Here is a 7,411-nt window from a genome sequence, read left to right on the forward strand (position 1 = left end):
CTGGGTAAGCCTTTAGCTGGCGATTCAGAAGAAGGAAAGGGATGAAGGAAAATCCTCACACTGAAAGAGTTGAATTGGTTTGGTGTTGGCTGGTGAGTGGCCATTTGGAGATTCTGTAAAGCTCAGAAGAGCAGCGGCCTCTCCCGTTTCCAAGCATGGGCAGACCTGGGCTGCGGAGAAAGAGTCTAGAAAAAGCCACGGTGGGATACAAAAGTTATTTTGAGCTGAAGGCATTTGGATTCCCATAATGTCTTATCTACTTAAAAGTAGAGCTTTTACCCTCCAATTGTCATAAATCCCTGCCCTAGAAGCAATTCTAATCTCTTTTTGGAGAGCAGAAATCAGCACCACGCTCTGATATTATCACAGCCGCATTACATCTCCCATCTATCCTCCTAAGGGTCCATTTATCTTTCCGAAGGTCTTTTGCTTTTCTCTAAGTGTCCCTCCTCTTCTCCCCCTTCTCACAGAAGTGCCCCTCTTCCTAGCCCCTATTAAGATGGTAAATAAACCCAGATTCTAACTACCCCCCTGAGACACAGTTCTTTGTGAATTCCAGCGCATTTATACCTAATTAAATCAGTTCCCCCACTCCTCTGGGCTAATCTATCTTTTGCCAGTTGAATTTGCACACCCCCCAATTATTGAACCTGAGGACAGAGGAAGGATTTTCCTCCCTGACAGCCCCTCTTGTGCCCAGTGCCTTCTGAGGATTATGGCAAGTTACTTGTGGCCCAGGGGATCAGGGACCTACGAGTGACCTGGAGACAAAGAAACTACAGCTGGGGTGGGGGAAGAGGAACAGGGGCCATGTTGGTGCTTCCCATGGCTCAGCTCCCGGTACCTTCCTTTGTCTGCTTGCTTTTCCATAACTTTGTACTTCACAGTACTTTGGGAAGTGGAACAGAGGCCCCAGTCAGTGCTGACTGACAGCTAGACACGCAGGGGCAGGAAACAAAGGAACTTTAAGGGAGAAAAATGAAAATGGTTACTCTCTCTGTTCCCCCTCGCTCCTTAGAACGTCTCTTTCCCCTCCTTCTTTTCCTCCATCCATCTTCTTCCTCTTATTTCTCTACCGATTCATCTCCTTCCTATTTTGTTTTATCTTTTTTGAAATAGGGTCTCGCATAGCTCAAGCTAGCCTTGAACTTGCTGGGAAACCAAGGCTGGCTTTAAAGTCCTAACCACCCTGCCTCCATCTCCAAAGTGCTGGGATTACAGGTGTAATGTCTACTCCATCTAACTTCTTAGTGTTGCAGACTAACATTTCTTAAACTCTCTCTCTCTCTCTCTCTCTGTCTCTGTCTCTGTCTCTGTCTCTGTCTCTCTCTCATTTAGAACACTCTAGTCCAAGAGATGTTGGAGCACAGAAAATGCTGCCCCAAAGACCTTTGGATCAAATTGAACGAGACCTAGAGGATTCAGAAGCATCTCCATCTTGAAGATGGCGGCAGACTCAAGGTCAGAAGTCTCTCAGAAAGGGTTCCTGCTGAACCCCTGGGAGGACAGACCAGAAGGAGGCTGGACACACAGGTGTGTGGGGCCCCTCCTATGACCAGGACATCTAGGCCTTTTGCCAAGTTGTGCTTTACACTGTTCTCCAGGCTTCCAAACAGTTTTCCTCGAGTCTTTGGATGCTCATTTCTGAAGTCACGTAACACTGAGATGAGTTAAATCAGGGATACTTTCTCTTGGTAGCCTTTCCTTTTGTCGTTTGGAGACAGGGAGCGATTATGTTGCTTTGGCTGGCTTAGACTTTGTCGTGTAAGCCAGGCTGCCATTGACCTCACAGTGTCCCTCCTGCCTCTGACCCCCAAGTCTGAGTGCTGGGATTAAAAGTGTGTGTCACCTTGCCTAGCAGCCTGTCTTTGGTTATTAGGAGGTGCTGGCTCTGCCTTTATGGGGGGCAGGAGGCATCGAACCTTCTTACTACTGAAGTCCCAAGACACAGAGTTAAGGGAAACCTAGAGTAAACCTAGACCGGAGAACATTCTAATTATTAGCATAATTCTTCGACTCCCAGGGGTATGAAAAGGTCACCGTTTAAAATTTCAGTAGTGGACCACCTCAGTCTAATGTCAGGAAAGTGAATGGAATCTCATACCGTGGGGCTGGGCACAGGATGCCGACATTCAAGAGCCCAGGACACAATCATTTTATTTATAGACCACCAAGAGCACAGGGAGAAATGAAAAGAAGGAAGGGGTGAGCCATGGGAACGCTGAACGGAGGCTGAACGGAGGAGGAAACACCTAGCATAGATCTCAGACGCTCAGGGCTCCGTTAGCGGGGAGTGGGCGTGGCTCGCCACATCCTGAGGCCCTTGTGCTGAGATTCTGCTTATTTCCTCCTATGTTCCCAAAGCCCTGATTTGTATTAAAAAAAAAAAAATTACACGGCCTATCAAAGAATGACTCTGGCCTCTTTCCTTCACAAATCTATTATCGAAAAGTACAACATGAGAGTTCTCAATGTCTAAATTTGACTGGGGCCTCTGTAGAATGATTTTATCTTGAAGGCGATAACCCCTTGAAGGGGAGTGCCCCGCTGTAGCTGAGGGCACCATGTGCAGGGTGGCACACTGCGAAGGGAGTTCCCTGAGGAGGAAACCTTGTGAGGAGAGGACACAGTACGAATAGAGGCCACCCTCTGAGGGGAGGACATCCTGTGAGGAAAGAGGGAGGATACAATATGAGGAGAGGGCTCTATGTAAGGGCAAAGGCTATGTGAGGTGAGAGTGCTGGAGGAGAGGGGAGCCCCTCCTGAGGAGAGGATACTATTGAAGGGAATATCCTTATATAAGGTGATTGCTCCGCACGAGGAGAAGGTACCATACGATGTCCCTATGTGAGGTGATTGCTCCACATGAGGGGAAGGTACCATGTGGTATCACTCTGTGAGGGAGGCTTCTACAAGAGGAGCGTGTCTGTGCTAAACTTGTGTGTGTTTTATTTTGCTTTCATGTCTCCTTGAAAAACCTAGAGGAAAAAAATGTGTGTGAGAGAGTCCCAGAACTCATAGACGTGTCAGCAAGAAAGACACCCTCCTCTCAATTTGCTATTTTACCCTTTTGCTAATGGCCACTCACTTGGAGCCTTTGTCCCATTCCTAGATGGGCCTCCTTTCCTCTTTTACCACAAACCATTAACAATTTTTGAAATTTACTTCCCTCCCTCCTGCCCGGTGTGCGTGAATTCGTGCGTGCGTGCGTGCGTGCGTGCGCGCGCACGTGTGTGTGTGTGTTGTGTGTGTGTGTGTGTGTAGGTCAGAAGACAATTTATAGGAGTCAAGTCTTTCCTTTCACTATGTGAATCCTGGAGATTGAACCCTATAGTCAGATTTGGTAGCAAGTGTCTTTACTACCTCTTAGGCTAAACAAATCTTGTTTAACACTAAAGTGACAAGTCCCAGCCCCACAACCCGGTCATCTGTTCAGGATGGCTATGGTAATCAGAGGAGGGATGCAGGAGAGGTACAAGTGTGTGGTCCCTTCAGGGAGCATGGGGTTCGGTGCTCTGGGTTCAAGGTGAGCTGAGGTCATTCAGAAATGAGTCTCCATTTGGTTCTCACATCTTCAGCATTTAGAGCTTGTATTTAAAAGGTGAATTTTAAAAATCAGTCTGAACTGGATTTTCTCCACCTAAGCTTTCACGACACCTCAGGAGACAGGATACTACATCAGTAGAACTTGGAATTCACCTCTGAGAGACATAGAGACAAACATATATGTCTGCTAAATTTGCAGAAGCAACAGCAACGATGCACTGACTCCCTGTTTCTCGCCCGACCTGACAGACTTAATAAATACTCTTTTCTCCTTCCTGCATACCTGGTTGTTTGTCAGTATTAGATCAAGAGCTGGTCCAGGGCCAACCGTTCCTGTGAAGTTACTGATTAGAGGAGTTCAGCGGCTTCAAGTTCTGGTAAAGGACCACAGGTAAATAATTCTGCCCAAGTGTAAGGGGCTTTCCTGGGAGGTGATATGTTTTGAGGCCCAAGGCTTCATTACTCAGTCCGTAGATCTGGTTTTCTTTGAAAAGAAGAAAAACACACCAAAAAAAACCCTGTGTTTGGAACTTCCCTTGCTGAGCCCACGCCAGTCTTGAGGTTTCCCAAGACACGCTGAGTGAAAATACTCACTATGAGTGTCTTCCTTTCTCTCCGGGAAGGCTGGGGGTACAGTGACCTTGTACAGTGGTGATGTTTCTCTGCACCTTGATTTTTTTTTTCCATCAGAATCCTTGTTGCTCAATAAGGTGTTTGTGGGGGGTGTTTTATGGAAAACATGGGTGCAGGATAACTGATTGTTCCCCGGTCATCTGTTAAAGTATCTAATTTCCCCAAGCCAGGCTAGGAGGACACAAATGCTCAAACTCTTCTCAATGGATTGTGCAAACAAAAACCAAACCGGTCAGCTCTAGACATCTCCAGAGAGCTTGGATTCATATCCCTGAGAGCTCTGAGACCATTTTTACCACCCCCTGCCACCCACACCCAAAGGAAGTGTCCGACATGGGGGAAGAACGGATGGATGCAACTATGCCTCATGACTGCTTCCTTCAAACAGCCTCTTGTTGCCCCAGTGTCTCAGGGCCTACAGCACAAACTGCTCCCCTTTAACTGCTTTAGTTCTCTGATTTAAGTGTGGTAATTAGCACATAGATAAGAGAAGAAAGGTCCAGGGATTTTGAAACAAATGTAAAAGGCTCTTGGCCAAAATGAGATCTCTCCCCTAGCTCAGCACTCCTGGCTCAGCCCCACTCAGTGGCTCAGCTCTGAGGCCTCCCTGGAGTTTTGCATCAGCGCTCGGTTCAACCCTAAAAGAAGTTGCGTCAGGCATGGCAACTTTTGCCTGCTTTGTTTGTATTCTCTGTGGTGACTGAGGTATTAATAAATGACTCCCCCGGGGAAGCCTGTGAGGCTCACACTAGAAAACAAATTGATATGTAAAGCTCTTGGAATGGTGTGGACACGGTGTTCTTATTCACTAGTGGATATCTGCTTTCCTTCCCACCATTTTAGAAGAAAACCAAAGGGAGTGTGGGGTGGGCGTAATCTCTCATTTTCCTCATGGCCTGAACTCTCTCTGCTTCCAGTTGGGCAAGCTGCAGATAGACAGTTTAGTAATCGTTCATTGTCTGAGATGGCAAAAGAGAAGAAAATTGCTGCCCAAGTCATTTCCTTTGCTGTTAGTCACTGCTGTGGGAGATCAGGCTAGACCACTGAGATATAAAGAGTTCTTTTCTCAGTCACTACTATGGGAGACCAGGCTGGCCCACTGAAGTGCAAAGGGTTCATGAGCTGAGGCCCTCCTGAAAGTGACCTCTACTCTTTAGTAGTTCTCCCAACTACTGAAGGACACTTCTTAGTCTTCGGGGCTTAGAGGTGGTCCTAGAGATTTCTGTCATTGAGCTTTATCAACTAGCGATATCTGTCATTCATTTGCATGTCTCCAACTTGTGATTTTCCTCTGTCCCGTCTCAGCCCTAAAAGTTAGATATTCTTCCTTGAAGATGCTGCAGAAGCTGAAACTCAAAACCGCCTGCTTGAGAGGCAGCTCCTCATCCTGGTGCTCATCGGAGAGCCTGGTGCTCACCCACTGAGTGCTCACCCACTGAGAGCCTGGTGCTCACCCACTGAGTGCTCACCCACTGAGAGCCTGGTGCTCACCCACTGAGTGCTCATCCACTGAGAGCCTGGTGCTCACCCACTGAGTGCTCATCCACTGAGAGCCTGGTGCTCACCCACTGAGAGCCTGGTGCTCACCCATTGAGAGCCTGGTGCTCACCCATTGAGAGCCTGGTGCTCATTGGAGAGCCTGGTGCTCACCCACTGAGAGCCGGCCAGGCAAATGGGAGAGCTGTTATACTGTCTACCGTTTGCTTTCTCTACTTATTTTGTCTTTTGTTACAGGAATCTGTTCCAACCAAGATGTATGCTTTTTTCCTTATTGTGCCTCTCACCCCATTAAACTGCTGCCTTTTATTGTCTAAGAATGTGGGGGGGAGGGGCAGAGGTCAAGTTCAGTGTGTCTTTTTCTATTGCTTCCCACATTATTTTTCAGACAGGTTCTCTCCCTGACCCTGGAGCTTACAAATCAGTCAGTCAGCTGACCAGCAAGCTCCAGGCATCCTCCTGTCTCTGCCTTGTAGAGGCTATGAGCACACAGGGCTACAGTTAGCATTTTACAGGGGCGCTGGAGATCTGAACTCGGGTCCTTATGTTTTTTGTGGGGAATGTTTTGTTGGCTGAGTTATCCTCCAAGACCCGTTTGCCACCTTTTAGTTGGGAAGGACTGGTGACCTCTACGCGTGCCTCAAACTTCAGAACAGACACAGGCAGGCTCCGGCGTAGTAGCCTTTGTCTTCCAGGTTCAAAGTGCATAGCAGACAAATGTGGAGCGAGGAAGTTAACCAATACCTTGGCATAACCAAACCAGAAGTTTTATGTTTTCCTCTTAAACATGTGTGAGGCTTTTCTCAATCCATTCTCTCTGAGCAGAAGCTTGTGGGAGGGAGAAATGAGTTCGAGATGAGCCGCATTGTGCTGATTTACATCTGGTCTTATTCTAAAATTGTCGTCAGAGGCACATATAATTAACCGTCTCCGACTGCTGTGGACCCAACTCCAAGGCTTCTGTGTCACAGCTTCACTGATGATCTTGGCATATCCAGAGTCCTCACTGCTAAGCAAAGAGCCCCCAGGAAGCAGCTTGGGTAGGGAAGACCCGTCCTTGGACGAATAGAAGTATCACTGCAGTTAAAGTGTGACAGACACGCTGGTTGTGTGTGAAATAATTTGGCATCCAGGACACACTAAACAGCAGAGGGCTGTTCTCACTCTCCACTGTCCTCACCTCGAGCAGGACATAGACCTAGGAAGGTTTCTCTGACTCCTCCCTGAAGCAGGCGAAAAGACCCTGAAAAATGACATTCAGCCTTGGAGGGAAAGAAGTCTCATATCAGAGCACAAAGGAGCCCGGTGAAAATTCCAGTACGGCTTTGCTAAGCTACCCCTGGCTTATTGACTTGGGTTCGCCATGGAGAAGTATGGTGAAACGAAGGGTGTGCTGTAATCTGACGGTCAGATAGAAACATTAAATATAAATATTAAAAACAAATATAGGCACACCTCTTTCTTTGAGTCTTCATTTATTTTGGTTCCCATGTCACCCAAAACTCAAATCAGTCTCTCTTCTGACCCTTTCTTCTTCTCTCTTTTCCTCCCTTTTCTCCCTCCAATCCTCCCTCCCCCTTTCTCCCATTTCTTGCTATGTAACCTGAGCTGGCCTGAAACTCCTGGTGATCCTTCTGCCTCAGCATTCAAACACTGGAATTAGATACGAATGGATGCCACCACACCTGACCCTGTATTTCTCCTATTAATCTGCCTTTTCATATGTGGGTCTCAG

At 47.4% G+C, this 7,411-nt stretch overlaps 1 long non-coding RNA gene across 1 annotated transcript; it reads left to right on the forward strand.

Moving 5' to 3' along the window:
* The first annotated feature begins 1,338 nt into the window (after window positions 1-1,338).
* LOC148000055 (uncharacterized) lies at window positions 1,339-7,129 on the forward strand. The gene is made up of 3 exons (XR_015641191.1): window positions 1,339-1,533; window positions 3,845-3,937; window positions 5,485-7,129. It is a non-coding gene; the product is annotated as an uncharacterized LOC148000055 (long non-coding RNA).
* Window positions 7,130-7,411: the final 282 nt, after the last annotated feature.

This window comes from Rattus norvegicus, chromosome 17 (assembly GCF_021556685.1).
Source record: "Rattus norvegicus strain SHRSP/BbbUtx chromosome 17, alternate assembly SHRSP_T2T, whole genome shotgun sequence".
In the NCBI taxonomy this organism is placed as follows: domain Eukaryota; kingdom Metazoa; phylum Chordata; class Mammalia; order Rodentia; family Muridae; genus Rattus; species Rattus norvegicus.